Source organism: Dipodomys merriami, unplaced genomic scaffold (genome assembly GCF_024711535.1).
Source record: "Dipodomys merriami isolate MVZ:Mamm:240054 unplaced genomic scaffold, mDipMer1.0.p SCAF_8, whole genome shotgun sequence".
Lineage (NCBI taxonomy): Eukaryota > Metazoa > Chordata > Mammalia > Rodentia > Heteromyidae > Dipodomys > Dipodomys merriami.
The window spans coordinates 30,708,282-30,726,766 of record NW_027206401.1 but is presented as its reverse complement, the minus strand read 5'-3'; the positions used below and the strand labels follow the sequence as shown (position 1 = coordinate 30,726,766).

General features: G+C 43.7%; 1 long non-coding RNA gene and 1 pseudogene across 3 annotated transcripts; one reads left to right on the top strand and one right to left on the bottom strand.

The window, feature by feature from the left end:
* The first annotated feature begins 3,313 nt into the window (after positions 1 to 3,313).
* LOC138819147 (sodium-dependent glucose transporter 1-like) lies at positions 3,314 to 17,281 on the top strand (annotated as a pseudogene).
* On the bottom strand, positions 9,075 to 18,358 carry LOC138819150 (uncharacterized). 3 transcript variants are annotated; one of them, XR_011369331.1, is made up of 3 exons: positions 18,318 to 18,358; positions 14,460 to 14,939; positions 9,075 to 9,523 (listed from the first exon to the last, which is right to left on the bottom strand). It is a non-coding gene; the product is annotated as an uncharacterized lncRNA (long non-coding RNA). The 3 variants fall into 3 exon arrangements; XR_011369330.1 differs by lacking the exon at positions 18,318 to 18,358 and adding an exon at positions 16,429 to 17,148; XR_011369332.1 differs by lacking the exon at positions 18,318 to 18,358 and adding an exon at positions 16,714 to 17,148.
* Positions 18,359 to 18,485: the final 127 nt, after the last annotated feature.

The following is an 18,485-nucleotide window of genomic DNA, read 5'->3' as shown; positions in this document are numbered from 1 at the left end:
TATTGTGCAAAGCCGAAGTACAAGGTCTCCATGGAGACTCAAGGAAACTCTTAGTTGTGATTCCCTCTAATAACAAAAAAGAAAGGTAGATACCTGCCAGATACAATGGAGGTATAATCTCAGGGTCCGCATCTCCTCCAACAGGGAGGAGTTGGAAATAGAAGGAAAGATCAAAAGTCTAAACATAGAGCTTTCCTATGACCCAGCAATTCCACAAACAAGACCACACAACCAGGTTCATTGCAGCATTGTTGACTAAATCCAAGATATAGAATCAACCCAGATGCCTCTCAGTGTGTGAATGGATCAAGAACATTTAGTAAATATACACATTGGAATTCTATGCTTCCATCAGAAAGTATGATACTGCCCCATGAGTGAGGAGATGGACAGACTAGGGAAAATGTATATTAAGTGAAATAAGCTACACCCAAAGAGACAAAGGTTGCATGTTTTCCCTCATTCGTAGTAATTAAAATGTGCCTATAAATCTATAAGTAAACACAATGAATGATGAAAGACCAAGAAATACACTTAATCAGGACTCTAAACATTCTCCCAGTGGGACCAAAGGAGGATAGCGTCACAAAGGCTCATGTGTATATCAGAAAAGCTATATGTGTATGTGACCATGTAAAATGATATTTATGAAATGAACTCCAAGAAGTGGAAAGGAGGCTTTTTATTATTTTACTTTTTGTGCTTTTCTCCTTTTGTCGTCATTTTTGCCTTCGGTACTTGTTGTGTTGTAGGTAAGTGTATCTATTTGGGGGAGGGTAAGGGAGTCACAGAAATGGGAAACAAAGGGTGTCAAATGCAGGAGTGATATTTACTAGACACTCTGCTGAAAAGGAACTATACACCTTGTGGAGGAGGGAGGTCAGGAGGGAAAGCTGAGAGAAAATGAGGGAAGAGGTGACACTTCAAACAGAAGTGGAAGGAGCAAATTGTTTCTAAGTCAGAAGAGGAGGCCTCACCGCAGAAAAAGGTATCCCAGAAGAAACAAAAATTTATGGCACTGTAATAAGTTTAGCATAAAATAAATGCAAATAATTGAACATTGCTTATCGTTATTTTTTAAAAAAGAAAGGTTCTCATTACCTGACTTTTGTGACTGTAACCCTGCTATACATCATCTTTACAATAAAAAGAAAAAGGAAAAGAAAGAAAAAGGGATCACGCCAAAATAAGACATAAAGTCAGTTGGGAAAAGTTTGGAAGTAGATAGTGGGTTCTCATATCTTGAGTAGCCTAGCTCTAGGAGTTCGCTGACTTTACTCACTCTCTTTGGCTGGTTCTGTCTATTGTCTGCAGATTCTCTAAGCAGACAGGTCAAGTTTCTGGCATCTTGCTGTGGTCTCCTTTGTGGCTCTGCCTCCAAGCCTTATCTTATAAGGGGCTGCTTGCAGACACTTTCAGCCTGCTGCATGCCATTGGACCTTCCAGGCTTTTATGTGAAATCTGGGTGGAAGCCTCTGAACGCCCCACAACTCTTTCACTGTGAATGTCTGCAGAATCAGCATCCCGAGGAACGTGCTGTGTCTGCTGAGCCGTACTGTCATGGAGCCACACCTGGAACATTTGGACCATGGCTGCGGCAGCCTCTGACTGTCTTGGCAGATAGACAGCAGGAAACCCAAACACAGGACTCTGGGGGGAACAAATAGTGCCAAAGGTTTGATGCTGTCTAGGGTTCTAGTTTGTTTTCTCTTCCAATTAAAGAATTAAAGGGCAAGAAAGTGTTTAAAGAAGGAGGAGCAGGTGTTTTTGAAAGAAAACAACAATAATAACAACCTCAAAGGAGAAGTAAATGAAATGGCAAAATGAACTCCTTGTAAAAGGAAGGATCCTAGAACTCAGAATGCCCAGTCTCTCTGGATGCTATTATATGTAGAGTCTTTACCTCCTAAGATCTGAGGGAGGGCTCCTGTCTTAATGGTCCAGGGGTGGACTTATGCTGCACGGAGGCTCCTGATTGGTCCTTCTATCTCTCAAGCATCTTGCTGAGTTGCCCACCCTTCTGTGAAGGGCTCATGTGTGTGCTGAACCTCCTCTCCCCCATATCTGTCTTGTTGAGTCATATCCCTTATTTTTGTAGCCATGTTGATGATTTCTCTTGTACCCCATTGTGGGCCCTCCATTTCTAAAATTTCCATTTCTATTAGCTGATTATCTGTGGACTAATAAAGCTGTCCCTTTAATAGTGTTCTCTGACTTTGGTCGCTTTAATGACTATATGGATGGATCTTTGCAGTGCTGGAAGTGATCTTGTCATGATGAGGTTGGAAGTGGCTGGCTCACCACACAGCCTAGGTCTTTCCCAACCTATCACACCTCGTCTTCTCTCAGTGCATTCATTGCTGCACACCTGTCCATTTTGGTGAATGGCATTTTCACACTCACTTGCTTTAGGATCACCAACTGCAAGAACGGCTTCACTGTGAGGGCAAGCACACTATGTGTTGTTTTTACAACCAGTAGTTTAAATGAATTTTACTCAAGTCAATATCTCCTGCTCTTGAGGATTAAGGGTCTTGGTCTACACGTGTATAGCTTAGTGGTAGAACATTGGAAAAGTAACCCTTCTCATCATTTTCTGCTACAGCATGCAACTTGCACTACCGCACTAGCGTTTGGAACTCCTTGGAGAACTGGCCGGAATTTGGTGTGGTACTTTTCCGTCTCTTGAGACATCTTTGGCTGATATTTGGGTGCTTTTCATTTCATATGGAATTTTATTCGTGTCCATCTAGCCACAGGGAGAGGAGGACATGCTGAACTACGCCACAAATGCACACTAACTCCTGCTTGTGCCTTGGCCCCAGCTGTTTCAGTGCTGCCTGTCCAATCTTGGAATTGGCTGCAGTGAGCATGGGCTGCATGCAGAGACCCTTGGTCCAACCCAGCACAGTGGAGAGTCCGCAGAGGGAGCTGCGCCCACGAGGCCTCTGGTGGCGCTGAGAGGCGCAGGCGGAGCTCTGGAGGGGTCTTCTTCTGGTGGGCCTAGAGACCCCAGAACCATGGGGCAGAGGGTGTCAGCCCAGAGGATGCAGCTGCTCTGAGGTTGCAATTACAGCTACCACCACGTGGCGGCGACCGCCCGCGGGTCTCTGTGGACTCCCCTAGGAGAGATGCTGCAGGCAACCGAGTTTCCTCACCCTTGGAGACAGGTCCTGGATGAGGAAAGGCCAACCACCATCTGCAGGAGCTGTGCCAAGTGGAGCAGCGCGTGTCTCCAGCCTGCAAGACGCGCTCAGTGCAAAGTCTCAATTCCCGGGCCCTGTCCTTGGACCGTCCCTGGGGGGAGGTGGCACCCAGAGGCCTCTGCGGCTGGAGGGACCAGTGCTCAGAGCCCGGGATCCCCAGGCAGCAAAAGGCCGCCAGGCTGGAGCTGGAAGCCGACCTCGGTGGGCCGGGGGCTGCCGGGCAGCGGCTCCTCCAGGCTCAGGCCCCTGCCCAGAAAGAGCCCGAGGCAGTGGCGGTGTCCCGGAGGCCGAGTGGCCGTGCCGGGAGCATGCTGCGCTGGTTCACCACCGTGATCCTGTGTCTGGCCTTCCTGGGGATGGTGAGAGCTGGGCTGCCCCCAGGCTGGGTTCTAGCAGGGGTCCTGCAGGGCTGTGCTCTCCCCCTGGAGTCCTGCTTCTCCCTACTTGAGCACTGAGTAACCACTCATCTGCTTGGCCTCAGTGTCCTCGTCCAGCCCTGGGGTACAATGCCAATCCTGGAGGGTGGAGTATGAAATTGAGTGTCCTACTATGTGTTTCAAATGTCTCAAACTTTTCTAAGATTCCTTTAGGTCCTGGCCCAGACACAAGAGAGGTATCTTGGTTCTCTAGCCCCTGACCAAATGGTTACAGAGAAAAGTACTTTTCTGGGGTTTCCTCTTTTTGTAAGGTCTGGCTGCTTAACTTTTCAGACAGAATGGAAATCAAGAGGAAAATGAGTTTTCCAGATTCTGTGTCTGGCTCAGTGGTAAAGTTAGGCACCTGTCTTCTACTCTGCCCTAATTCTAATCAATCCTTCCGTTCTTCTTATAAGAAATATAAAATAGTGGAGTATAGTTAAGGCTATGTACTCCTTTTGCCAATGCCTTGGGTAGCTTCCATTTCTGCATTTGACAATTGCGATCTGGGGGTGTGGGAAGATGAACCCCGGCAAGTCACTCCTGGTCACTTAAGCATTCAGAGACTCAGAGGCAGGATTGTTGTAAAGCTTTGTCATTGCAGGGAGGGAGAAGGTCTAAGGAAGAAGTCACTGCAGGTGATTGGTGAGTTCCCACTCACTGTGCCCCACACTTGTAAATCTTAAGAAGACATGGAGTAATTTGAATACAGCCAAGGCCCTAACTTTGTAGTGTACTAAGTGCTTGCTGTGCACCTGTGTGCTGGTCCTGGTCCTTAGTTGTGCCTGCTCCTGTTGAGCTAGGTGGGAGGTGGGTGGTGGGGGAGGGTTGCTTGCCTTTGGAGCACCAGTGCAATTAGAGCCAACTATTCTCGAAAAGTAGACAATGTGAAACCATTTTTCTTAAAGGGTTCAAGGAATTAGCCCTGAAAGGCAAGTGTAACCCTTAGTTCTTGCTAACCTCCATTATAAAATTAAGCAAGTCATTTTTTGCGGGGGGGGGTTGGTCGTGGGGCCTGAACTCTGGGTCTGGGCGCTGTCCCTCAGCTCCTCAGCTCAAGGCTAGTGCTCTACCATTTGAGCCACAGCATCACTCCAGGGTTTTTTTCTTTTGGCTTATGTGGTGCCGAGGAGTTGAACCCAGGGCCTCATGCCTGCAAGGCTCTACCACTGAGCCACCTTCCCAGCCTTAAGCAAGTCATTTTTAAAATCAGGTTCTTTGCACAAAGAAATGTTTGAGGATTTATGTGTTGGGAAACACCTGAACAGCAACTGTTTGCCAAGCTCTGTCAGGGAGCCTGTGCAGGTGATGTCTATTGGCAGAGCAAGAAAGGGACATGGGAATGAATGACTTTGCCTGTTTTTAGTGAATTTGCCTTTTTTGCATATTTCTGGCACCTTGCAGGCTGGGATGGGCTGCACTCTGAACTGTACAGCTACTTGATCAACTAACAGTCTCTCTGGTTCAAGTTTGCTCATATTTTAAGGTGGTTACAGATCCCTCTATACAGGGGCAGCTTTGGATCCGATTTAACAATTCTCTTCTTTGTTAGCTGTTCATGTTAATGGGAATTGACAAGAATGTTGATAGAAAGTACAAGTGACTGAAACCTTGAGCCCTGGAAGCAATTTCTATCACCACAGGACAATGGCCAGCTTGGCTTAATTATGGAATTTGCTATTTATTGTTTTTGTTGTTGTTGTTTATGCTGGGGCTGGGGCTTGAACTCAGGGCATTACACTCTTCCCTGGCGTTTTTGCTCATGTGCTCTACCACCTGAGCCACATGTCCAATGCAGCAATTTGCTGATTAATTAGAGATAAGGATCCTGGATGTCTCTGCCCAGGCTGGCTTCAAACCTTGAGCCTCTGGGTCTCAGCATCTCTGAATATCTCTGATTACAGGTATGAGTCACCACTGGCTAGGGCTTGGAATTCACAATTTACAATGACAGAGTTGCTTTATGATTCCTTATGCTTGCTTCATGTTTCTGTTGATCATTTGATGAACAGGAATGGCTGCTTAGGACATTCATGACTCATGAGGGAATATATCAGGAAGACTATTATTATGACTGTCAGGAAGATTTATCCAGAAGCCAAAATACTCTTTATAACAGGTATCTCTATGAACAAACTGATTAAAATGAAATGATCTAATATCCCCTTAATAAGGAAAGTAGAACAGTATTCAAGCACTAGTGGTCGTTATCTTTGTTCAGAGAATGCTATGATTAAAGCTCATAGTTGTATTTGAAACTGCCTGACATTAAAAAAAATGTAATCGAAGCCAGACCTTGATGGCTCATGCCTGTACTCCTGCCTATTCAGAGGTAGGGATCTGAAGACTGTGGTTCAAAGCCAGCTGGAGCAGACAAATCTGAGAGATTCTTATCTCCAAGAGGTGTGGCCTAAGTAGTAGATCTTCATCCTTGAGCAGAAAAGTTAAGGATCAGCCCCTATGCTCTGCATTCAAGTCCCCAGTTCCAGCACCAACAAGGAGAAGAAGTCAACCATTTTTGTAATTAGCCCAGTAACACAAGTCACAGGGACCTGGAGACTCATTAAAGGAAGATTGGAAATCTAGATGAAGAGTAAAAAACCTTGCTGTCAACCATTCAAGATGCCTGCTAACCACCAGTCAGCAGCTCACAGGCATGGGTGTGTTCTTTTCCTCTGAGGAGTCTCTGCAGTGGATGGGGTGGTAGTGTCTTAAGAAACAAGAGTCATGGAAGTGGCACTGCGGCTCATGTGATCCAGCACTGGCCTTGAGCTGAAGAGTGCAGGGATTGCGCCCAGGCCCAAGTTCAAGCCTCCAGACCAACACACAAAAAAAAAAAAAAGAAAGAAAGGAATAAATAAGAGTCATCAGCCATCTTTTCCTCTGTGTGTGCTTGGGTTGGAACCCAGGGCCTACTGTATACACTAAGTATGTGCTCTGTCCATTGAACTACACCCCAGCCTGTCGGCCACCTGTTCAACTCCTCCTTTGACCTCTTTGACCACATTGGAAAGTTAAGCACTCAGTATTCTTCAGCCCCTCACATGAGCCCAACACAGGCAAGGAGGAGCTGTACAGCTGAGTGCTGTTCCTCCACGGTATTGTGAAACATCCTTGTTTTCTCTTGCCTTTGAGAGCATGGCTCCTACCCTCTGAGCCCCAGGGAGGTCTGCTTAACCACCAGATCCAAAGTGTTCCCCAACTTAGAGGTTAGCTTTGAATTCCATATGAGTGTGGCACTGCGCTGCTGCCAAGAGCCAGTGACTAAGAACCCTATGAACAATGTTCCTCCCTGAAACTTACCTTTATCTCCTGCAGAGAGAGTGCACATGCTAGCTACTCAGGGGGCTGAGATCTGAGGATCACTGTTCAAAGCCAGCTTAGGCATGGGCATCCATGAGATGCTTATCTCCACTTACCTTCCAAAAGCTGGAAGTGGCACTGTGGCTCAAAGAGGTAGAGTGTTAGTTTTAAGCACAAAAACTCAGGGACAGTGCCAGGCCAGAGTTCAAGACCTAGAATGAGAAACAAAAAAAAAAAAAAAGAAAAAAAGAAAAAAAAAAGAAAAACAAAAAGATGAGTTGCACAGATTTCCCTCAGTCCCAACTATTAATTCCTGATAAGAATAATAAAATATTCTACTATAGGAATAACATCTTTGTACATCTACTTAATTCACTTGATCTCTAACATTTGTGTTGGATCATTTATAAAGAGGAGATCTTGAACAGCTAGTCATCATCAATTATTCTTGCTGACACATTTGGTACAATGGAGTTAACACAAAGCGTACTGATTATCAGGAACATTTCTGGTTGTATTACATCTAGTGGAGACAACTCTAAAGACATGCATTTTAATAGTAAGCTAATATTTTTTAATTAACAAAAGACTACCAAAGGCAAATAAATTTGAAATGAATATAGGTGGTGGTGCTGGTGGTTGTGGTGGGTCTTCTGCTTCTCTTCCTTCTTTCTTTTTCTTTCTTTCTTTCTTTCTTTCTTCTTCTTCTTCTTCTTCTTCTTCTTCTTCTTCTTCTTCTTCTTCTTCTTCTTCTTCTTCGTCTTCTTCGTCTTCTTCGTCTTCTTCGTCGTCTTCGTCGTCTTCTTCGTCTTCTTCGTCTTCTTCGTCTTCTTCGTCTTCGTCTTCGTCTTCGTCTTCGTCTTCGTCTTCGTCTTCTTCTTCGTCTTCGTCTTCTTCGTCTTCTTCCTCGTCTTCTTCTTTGTCTTCTTCGTCTTCAACTTCTTCGTATTTTGTTTTTGGACTTTTTTTTTTATTGGTACTGGGAATCTTACCCAGGATGTTGCACTTGATAGAGAAGTGCTTTGCTACTGAACTAAATCCCAGCCCTTTAAATTTTCTTTTTGAGAGTGAAAATTCCTGACTTATATAAGCATTTCTATTTTCCTTTTTTGAGTCATTTGTAATCAGGGGAACAGGAGGCCTGCTGGCCTGTGGGAAGCCATCAGGATCTATCTCTTCCCCTAGCTGAGCCCCAGCTCCTCAGTCTTGCCTTGCCCTTTGGCCTGGCTGGCTGAGACTTAGGGTTATCTCTCTCAATTCCCTCTCAGTGCTCTTCACAGGCCCTCCATGTAAGGACCTGATCCATCTAAAGACCCCTCAGCTCCCCTGGGACCCACATCTTCTCCCACAAAGGTTGGTGATCTCTCTCCTTCTCTAAGGTTTTCAGGTCTGTGTGTGCATAATAAGGTTACCCTGTGTTTCTAGACACACACCTATTCTGGGTCCATAATTTTTGTGAGTCAAGTTAGCAGGAGCCTCAGCAAGTGGGCTCCTTAGATTTGGAGGAATCTATTTTCAATAGGGGGTCTCTGACTGGATAAGAGCCCGTTGATCATCAAATTCAGTGTGATCCTGGATTTAGTTCAGCCCCAGAGAGCTCAAAACCCAAATCTGTGACCCTCAAATGGAAGAGAATGATCCCTCATGACCCCCAGGTGCCCTGAGAGACTGGCAGGCACAAGAGGCCCTGGTTGGTCCATTCTAAATATTCCATCGCTGGTTCTCCTGGGAGTCTCTGGAGGGTAACTTCAGTCCTCATAGCCAATGTCAGTCTTCCAAGGAATAATTAGCCAGGGTGGGTGGCTCACACTTATAATCCTGCTATTCAGAATCTGGTATCTGAGGATGGAAGAAGCCAGCCCTTGCAGGAAAGTCTGTGAGAATCTTATCTTCAATGAACAACTAAAAAGTTGCAAGTTGAGCTGTGGCTCATTTTAGAGATCTAACCTAGAGAGAAAAAGCTCAGGGACGATGGGGCCCAGGCCCTGAGTTGAAACAGATGAAAAGAAGAGAAGGGGAAGAGCAAGGAGGAAGAAAGAAAGGAGGAAGAAAGGAAAGTAGTGCGTGTTGTATGCTTAGAATTTAAAAATGAACTCAAGAATAGCTTTATTGTCATAAAGTTAATGGAACATTATGCAATACACATGTGATAAATAAACACATAAATTCATTTATTTTTATTTTTGCCATGCTTGAGATTGAATACAGGAACTCAGGCAAGATGGGCAGATGCTATATCACTGACTGACATTCCCAGCCAGCTACATACTAACTTTCAATAGACTCTTTTCTTCTTTTTCTTCCTCTTCTTGCTTTTCTTCCTCTTCTTTCTCCTCTTCCTCTGATTCCTCCTCCTCCTTCCAGTCTTGAAATTGTTGTATAAAAATTCCTTTTTTCAAAGTAGTCTTTCAAGGTATTATTCAAATAGTGAACTAACTACAACAAAATGCTACAAGAAATAAAACAGTTTTGAAACAGGCGGAGCATTTTTTGTTTTGTTTTTGGAGTCTGTGTTTTGCTATTTTAGTCCAGGGAGGCCTTGAACTTGTGATCATCCTGCTGCCTAAGCAATGGAATTCAGGCATGTACCACCACAACCTGATGAAATTAAAAATTTTGATGAGAAGAAAAGCAGTTGGAGTCTACAGCTCTGGTGATGACAGGAGTGTCACTGTATGTGTTTTTCTTCCTGTGGGCTCTTAGAAGTATGGAATCCTCCTGTGTCCCAATGGGACACTCAAGAGACAAGGAGATTTAGTCCAGTCAATTCACTTCTGCACAGAAGGGTGCATAGGCACTCTACCCAGAATTAGGCAGGTAGACCCAGCCCCCTTGGTTTTTATGCTAATACAAAGAGTGGTGCCCTCCCTCCTACCAATAGGAGTCCAGCTCACATTCTGTTTGTGATTGGCTGATTTAAAGAAGCTAGACAGCATTCTGTCAGTGGAAAGTTCCCACTTGGGAACTTGTTATCAACAAGCCCCAAGGGGATGTTCTTTAAGTCTTAAGTAAGGACTCCTACCACTGACACAGCTGGCTGGTGACAAAGAACACAGCTGAAGTCAAGAGGCAAACAATTCCAGCAAGTATAAGAACAAGGAAATATAAGTACAAAAGAGTGACTGATTATGAGATGGAGAAACTTTAGTGTCACAGGGTCTTGACTTCATTCTCTACTTTGCTTTGTATCATCTCCCCATTTTTCCGTAATGGATGTGAGCTAGATGCATATTGTTTTGATAAGCAAACATTTTTGGCTTTTTTTTTAATATTTCAGGGAATAAGTACTTCTATACTGGGACCCACGTTTCAAGATCTGGCCACTAACGTGAACCGCAATATCAGCAGTCTTTCTGTAATATTTGTGGGTCGTGCTTTAGGATATATGTGTGGCTCTTTAATCGGAGGAGTTCTTTTGGACTGTATGAATCAGTTTTTACTTCTGGGTAAGGAAACAGTGATCTTTGCTTCTTTGTACCTGTCAGTGAATTTACAACTTCATATTTACAATAAGAAAACTTGTTGACAACTGAAATGAATGGTGTTTCAGGGTCCTCCACAGAAGCCAGGTCTTTCTCCATGGCTCTCACCTTGGCAGCCACAGGGCATCTGTCCTGGGCCACCCGGAGCCTTGATTAACCCTCAGGTGTGCTGATGGCAGTCCTGAGCCTCCCGACCTCCAGGGGAACTGAGGCACCATGTCACACACTTGTCCCAAACCTCTGCACATCAGGTGTAGGGCAGGTCTCTAGGGCTATCTGAAGCCAGATGAGCTGTGGGAATGTGGCCACGCTCTCTGGACTCTGGGTTGACAGTGTGGGGCAGGAGATGGTGACAAACTGACACAGGCTTCACATTTATCTCCATGTTAGTGATGAGCCCAGAGCGCTATGCTGCAGCCTGGTGGTGACCAGCATCCCTTTTTATTTTGTTTTCTTATTTATTTTTGTCAGTCATAGGGCCTGAACTCTGGACCTGGGTGCTGTCCCTCAGCTCTTTCTTCTGCTCAAGCCTAGTGTTCTACCACTTGAACCATAGCTCCACTTCTGGCCTTTTCTGCTTATGTGGTGCTGAGGAATCAAACCCAGGGCCTCATGCATACAAGGCAAGCACTGTACCCCTGAGCCACCTTCCCAACCCCTGGCATCGCTTTTTAGCATGCTGTGGTTTGAACAGGACCATGGGTTTCAAAAAAATCTAGATCCAACTGACAAAGCACCTTTGGAAGCAAGGAGAATAATCTACATTTACTGATAATTAAATAAAGTATCCTTCTTATTTCTAAAGTAGCTTTCAAAGATATGCACACGTGTGTGCGTGTGTGTGTGTAATGTTTTTGTCATCTTGATAATCCCACTCAGAGCCCCACACATGCTACCTAAGAGGTCTATCACTGAATCCCATGTCCAGCCTAATAGTAAATTTGCCTTGAATTGCTTCACACTATTTGCCAAAACAATTTATTCTGATTTACTAAACACTATTATATTAGTTGTACCATATTTAAAAGTCCCTTTTGGTTCTCTGTTTTTCCAGTTATTGGGCTTGAACTCATGACCTGTGATCCTCACATTTTAGCCTCCAGAGTAGCTAGGATTACAGGCCTGAGCCACTAATGACTGGCTCTTTTGGGTTCTTAAATGTAAACTATTTAAGTAAATAAATTTTGTCTCTTCTGTGATAAAGATTTGCTTAGTGGTATCATATATAGATTTAATAATACACAAAGATCTTAAAATATTTTAATGATATGACCAGTTAGAGAAACTTTTTAACTTGAACTTACTTTGTATTTTGGAAGCTTTTTAAAAAAAATTATTTTATTATTTACAGGTGTGACTTTCTTCATCCATTAATCCTTACGCCTTAACTCCTTTGCTCATGACACATTGAATACATAATAGTCCAGATATACATCAAGCAGAGAAAAAATAACAGCTTTAATTCTAAGCTGTCATCACCCTAAAAGCAAACCTGCCTTCTTGAATCTTCTGGAAGCTTTAATGATATTGGCTTGCCTCATGACCCTGGAGGAATGCTGGTTTAATTAATTAATTAGCACCATTATTAGTTATTAATTTATTTTGCCATTCCTGGGCCTCAACTCAGTTCCTGGGCATTATCCCTAAGCTTCTTGTACTCAAGGCTAGCACTCTACCCCTTGAGCCACGGTGCAACTTTGAGTTTTTTCTGTTTATGTGGTACTGAGAAATCAAATCCAGGGCTTCACGCATGCTCTGCAAGCACTCTACCACTAAGCCACATTCCTAGCCCAAATGCTGCCTTTATAGCTGACGTTTGACTCTCCTTTGCAGGGCTGTCCATGTGGGTCGTCACTGTGAGTACTTATCTTATTCCATTTTGCAAGACTGCAGTGTTGCTGATTGTTATGATGTCTGCCATTAGTGCCTCATTTGGTGTTCTCGATACAGGTTAGTGGAATTTTGAACATCTAACTGTGAAGTTCGGAAAGATTGTTCATTTAAAATATTCTAAGTTGCTGATGGCTCATGCCCATAATCCTAACTTCTCGGGAGGCTAAGATCTGAGGAACATAGTTCAAAGTCAGCACAGTAAAGTCTGTGAGATTCTTATCTCCAATTAGCCAGCAAAAAGCTGGAAGTTGGAAGTGTGGCTCAGATGGTAGAGTGACAACCTTGAGCAGAAATGTTAAACAACAGTGTGCACACTCTGATTTCAAGAACCAGCAGTAGTACAAAATAAAAATAGTACAAAAAAATAAAATAAAGTAAAATAAAAATTCAATCACTCTGCCTATGGGTAATTAAAACAAAGGTGATGAATCTATGATTTTGAGATCATTCTTTATCATTGTGGTGTAAGAGACAATGATGGAAATGGACACCCAGGGCTCACGCCTATAATCTTAGCTAGTCAGGAGGCTGAGATCTGAGGATCATGGTTCAAAGCCAGCCCAGGTAGGAAAGTCCATGAGACTCTTATCTCTCACTAACCACCAGAAAACTGGAAGTGGTGCTGTGGCTCAATTGGTACAGCACTAACCTTGAGCTGAATTGCTCAGGGACAGCCCACAGGCCCAGTGGTCAAGCCCTACCACTGACCAAAAAAAAAAAAAGAAAAAAAAGGGAGAGAGGGAGAGAGACAATGATGGTTTGATAGCTGAAATAAATGTGGAACCACTATTTGGCTATACAAGCATAGAGACAGCCACCTGGTTTTAAGCTTAGAGAATCCTGGCACAACTTTCCTATTTCTTTTCTACTCTTTTTTTTTTACCCCGTAAAGTTCCTATTCTCCACCCATCTTCAAAACGTGACTAAATGACACATGTGATAGCTCTTTATCCTTTAATTCTAGCCTCCTTGCATGCTCATTGTCAGACTATGCACATATTTTATCTTTCAAATTTTGTTTGACTATAAAATTCCAGGAGGAAATATGTGCATATCTGAAATCTAAGTACAAAACAGAAAACTTGATATTCTTGTCTGTTATGAGCTCAACAGAATCCTGTAATCAAGTCCTGCCTGGATACTTTGAATCTGCCTTTTACATAAAATATGAACTCTTCAATGGCCTACCCATATGACACCCTTTGATGATTTGCTCACTATTTAATTTGCCTGGCAAATATGTATAAGTCTTTAAAATATACAAGTAGATATAATAATATTAGTCTCCAATGTGGAATTGGCAGTACTTTTGTTTATTTCATTTTTGTTCTTGTGTGTTTGCACTCAAGGCCTGGGCACTGTCCCTGAGCTTCTTTGCTAAAGGCTAGTATTCTGTCATTTTGATCCACAGCTTCATTTCCTGTTTTCTAGTGGTTAATTGGACTCTCACTGACTTTGCTGCTGGGGCTGTGTTCAAATCCATAACCTTCAGATCTCAGCCTCCTCAGTAACTAGGATTAGCGTTGTGAGCCACCAGCACCTGTTCAGTATGGGAACTGTTTTAAAACAAGCTTTAGTACTGAGCCTGGCTGTAAGAACATTGTTGTCTGGGGGTGGTGGTGGTGGCTTAGGGCTGCTGAGACACAGAAGTGACTCAGGGCCAGTGTTACTAAGTTGTGTGTATAACTTAAAACTTTCTCTGTGTCTCTTTGCTAGGTGGGAAAGTGCTCATCTTGGCTCTTTGGGGGGACAAGAGCCCCAGCCACATGCAGGCCTTACACTTCAGTTTGGCCCTGGGCGCCTTCCTGGCTCCCCTGCTGGCTAAACTGGCCCTGGGCCCCACAGTGTCTGCTGACAACCACACAGAGCCTGACTTTCTCCCTGCAGCCCTCAATGCCTCTTCTGAAGCCGCCTCAGACTCTCTACTCGCAGCTCCCCATGACATGAACTTACTGTGGGCTTATGCTTCCATAGGCACCTACATTCTCGTAGTTTCTCTCCTTTTCTTTGCTCTGTTCTGCATGAAAAGGTCAAGGCAGGGAAAATCAACAGCATCTGCTCAGCAATCTCGAAGAGCTCAATACCACAAGGCCCTTCTCTGTCTGCTTTTTCTGTTGTCCTTCTTCTAAGCTGCGGCTCAGATGACATACACTTCTTACCTTTTCTCCTTTGCCACCACCCATCTTGGCATGGATGAGAGAGAGGCAGCTGGCTTGAACTCCATCTTCTGGGGGACCTTGGCAGCCTGCAGGGGTCTGGCAATCCTCTTTGCTGGGTGTTTAAGCCCTGCCACCATGATTGTGTTGAGCAACATTGGCATCCTGGCCTCCTGTTTGTTTCTGGTGCTTTTTCACAGGAGCCCTCTTTGTTTCTGGATAGCAACCTCGGTGTATGGGGCCTCCATGGCCACTCCATTTCCCAGTGCTTTTTCTTGGATGCAACAATACACCACCATCAGTGGCAAATCTGTTGCATTTATTTTGATTGGTGCTGCCTTGGGAACAATGGTTATTCCTGCAATAACCGGAGTTCTTCAAGGACAATATCCAGATCTACCATTGCTTCTGTATGCCTGTTTTGGGTCTGCAATTTTCACTGCAGTTTTATTTCCTATGATGTATAAAGTAGCTACCTTGCCTCTGCGAAAAGGAAACAGAAAAGGTGGGTGTTCTGGAATAAGAAGACAAGAATGAAAATATGATTCAGAAAAATAAAATAAAATTGGTTCATTGACTTCCTTCCTTCCTTCATTCCTTCCTCTTTTTCTTCCTCCCTTCTTCCTTTCCACCTCCCTCCCTGCTTTCATTTCTCTCTCTGTCTGTGTCTCTGTCTTTGTCTCTCTCTGTGTCTCTCTCTGTGTCTCTCTCTGTCTCTCTCCCTGTCTCTCTTTATCTTTGTCTCTTTATCTCTGTGTTTCTCTGTACTGGTTTGAATCCAAGGACTCCCTAAATCCTCTACCTAATCTAAGTGTTCAGCTCAGAAATGGCTTTTGAACTGGTTGAAATGAGTGGAACAATGAGGCCTTATGTAATGCAGACATCTAGTCATATGTTGATGGATCCACAGTGAGATTGCAAACCAATTCCTCTTCAGTGCATTGATGAATGCATCCATTTCAGTTAATGCTGGCCCTCTGCCACAGAGCTCCAGGATAAAAGGGAACAACCTAATACTCAGAGCAGATAGATAATTCCTGACTTTAAAAAATTAACATAATTGTATTGTTATTGTTAAATTGTTAGGCTAGAGCAGAGCATAAGCAGATTTTTCAGCACACTTGGGGATCAGATTTTTTAGGTTGAGCTGGGCACTGGTGGTTCATGACTGTAATCCTAGTTACTCAGGAGGCTGAGATCTAAGGATTGTGCTTTAAAGCCAGCCTGGGAAAGAAAGTCCATGAGACATTTTGTTTTTTTTTTTTTGTTTTTTTGGTCTGGTAATGGGGCCTGAACTCTGGACCTGGGCACTGTCCTTCAGCTCTTCAGCTCAAGGCTAGCCCTCTACCACTTGAGCCATAGTGCCACTTCCAGCTTTTTTCTTTTAGCTCATGTGGTGCTGAGGAATAGAACCCGGGGCCTGTGGAATGCAAGGCATGTGCTCTACCACTGAGCCACCTTCCCAGCCCCCCATGAGACAGTTTGTTGTTGTTGTTGTTGTTGTTTTTCAAAGGGCTTGAACTCTGTGCCTGGGCACTGTCCCTCAGCTCTTCAGTCCAAGGCCAGCACTGTAACTTGATCCACAGAACCAGTTCCAGTTTTCTGGTGTTTTATTGAAGATAAGACTCACAGACTTTCCTGTCCAGGCTGGTGTTGAACTGAGATCCTCAGATCTCAGCCTCCTTAGGAGCTAGGATTAGAGCTGTAAGCCACCGCCCCCCTCCTCTGCCAACACCCCCACCCCCCTGCCGCCCAGGCTCCCTGAGACACTTATCTGCACTTAGCCAGCAGAAAACTGGAAGTAGGGCTGTGGCTCAAAGTAGTAGAGCAATAGCCTTGAGAAAAAGAGCTCAAGGAAAGCATTCAGGCCTTGAGTTCAAGCCCCATGAGAAAAAACATTTTCTCCCTCCATTTAGAGCTCATGGTAAAAAGGTTCGAAATGCTCTGAATCCAGAGCATTTTATAAATATACCATGTTTACATGCAGTAGGATCTTCTTCTGAGGCTCATATTTGGTAAGAGCTTGATTAAGTGGACGTTCCATGATTTCCCCCTTTCAGAGTGGTTTTCAGACATTTGAGTTTCTTGTTGTTTCTTAATTTGAGACAGAGTTTGGTTATCTTTCCCACGTTGGTCTGGAAGTCAGTATGTATTACATTGAGCCTCAAACTTGTGATCATCCTGTCCTTTCTGCTGAGTGAGACTTCTGTTTTTCAGAAGTTGGGTAGTATTCTGATTTAGGAGAAAAAACACAAACCTGTGAAACAGTTTGCTGACCAAATTGTCAGGCTTCCATACTGGGCTTGAACAGTAAGGAGGGCAGTTCTAAGAAAGTGAATCCTTGGAAAGCTCACATGCTTTGCTTAATGCTTTTCTTTCTCTGTAGGCTGAAGCAGAGGATGCTAATCTGTCCTTTGAGTATTTCTGCTCTATGAAGAGGACACCGTGCAGTGCCAAAGAGAGCTGGCTTCAAAACAGGACTCAGCTTTCCAGCAACACACAGGCACTTAACAGAAGCCTCACCTGTGCCTCAAGAAATGATTTCTAAATTGAAAATCTCTCATTTTCATAGTTTCTCTGAGATATCCACTAGGAATTAATGTGATTGCCAGTGCCTTCTTCATGTCAACTGAGTAGTGAAACAGAAACAAAGAGCTTTAGGAATTTGCTAGTGATTATTAATATGCTCTAATTCAATGTACTTATTGTGTTATTTGTGATTTTTCTCAGTAAGGGTCTGTTAAAATGGTGCATTTCATGATTCAGTCACATTGTAACTCCTCTGAAATTAGGGTGTGTCCTATAATAAATGTACCTTTACAGTGTTGGGAGATTTTACTTTGGATATATTTTGGTGGTTTTACTTTGTTTTACCACTTTTGGACTCAATTGACAGTTTTTTCCTATACATATAGTAAATAATGTAAAAACTGTTGATTTTTCACAGTGTATTAGATTCAGCAAAACAAGATGAATACATTACAGCAGCATTTATGAAGAGTTTGGTACACTCTCTGTTTTTTCTCACTGGGGCAGTTTCCCTTGACAGGCATTTCATGTACCTAGAATCTGTACCTTCCTATAGTCTCCATTGCAGCTTTGTCTTTACTTGAATAATTCTTAAGAAGAAAAAGAAATATGGGTATCTAGACTGTAATCATTTTATTAAATGTCAATACCAGAGTCTAGAAGCGATCTGGGGCAGGGTGTAGTGAGCTCTGAATCCCTTATTTAAATGTAAGTTTAAGGGAAGAAAAAAAATTGCATGTAATGCTGATGTATTCATCTTTCAAACTGGTCCCAGTATTTACAGATCAATATTTCCTTTGGGAAATGATGAGGAAGCACTGAGCCTTCTATAGGGACAGTTTGATCAACCTTGGCAGGCAATCTTTGTGGCCCAAGTCTCCCTCCATAGAAGGAATAGTAGTTATTCATCAGAAGCAGGTATGTTATTTCTAGCTTGGAGACATTTTGAGAAGTCATATCGGCTGGAAAACAGTGGTAAGAATTCTAAATGAATGGGATGAATACTAAATGAATATTAAATAGGTCAATGAAGCTAGTTTATTTTCTGAGCAATGGTTAGAGGGCAACTGTGTACCTTTCCATAATTTTGTCTAGCCATGGGGATTGTGGCCAGGACCTTGTGCTTGCTGGGCAAACACTGGACCCGATATAAACTTATTAGTCAGGGAAAATGTTATTTTAAAGAAACAGGATTTTAAGTTGTTAGGGGTTTACTTAGAACCAGCCCTTAGGCTGCTGAGGCAGGATGCTTGGCTATCTAGTTAGAGCCTGTGTCAAAAGAAACCAATCCAGGAGCCAACACTAGTGGCTGCTGACTGTAGACCTACTTACTAAGAAGGCTGAGAGGTGCGAGGCCAGCTGGGACACAAGAGTCTGTAAGCCATCCTTCTCAAGATGGGGCTGGGCCCAGCCCGAGTCCTGCGGTCTCCTAGGCAACGAGGTCTGCTTCCAGTCTGTCTGGAGCCCAGCCCTTGTTTGGCAGCAGACGTCATTTCCGCC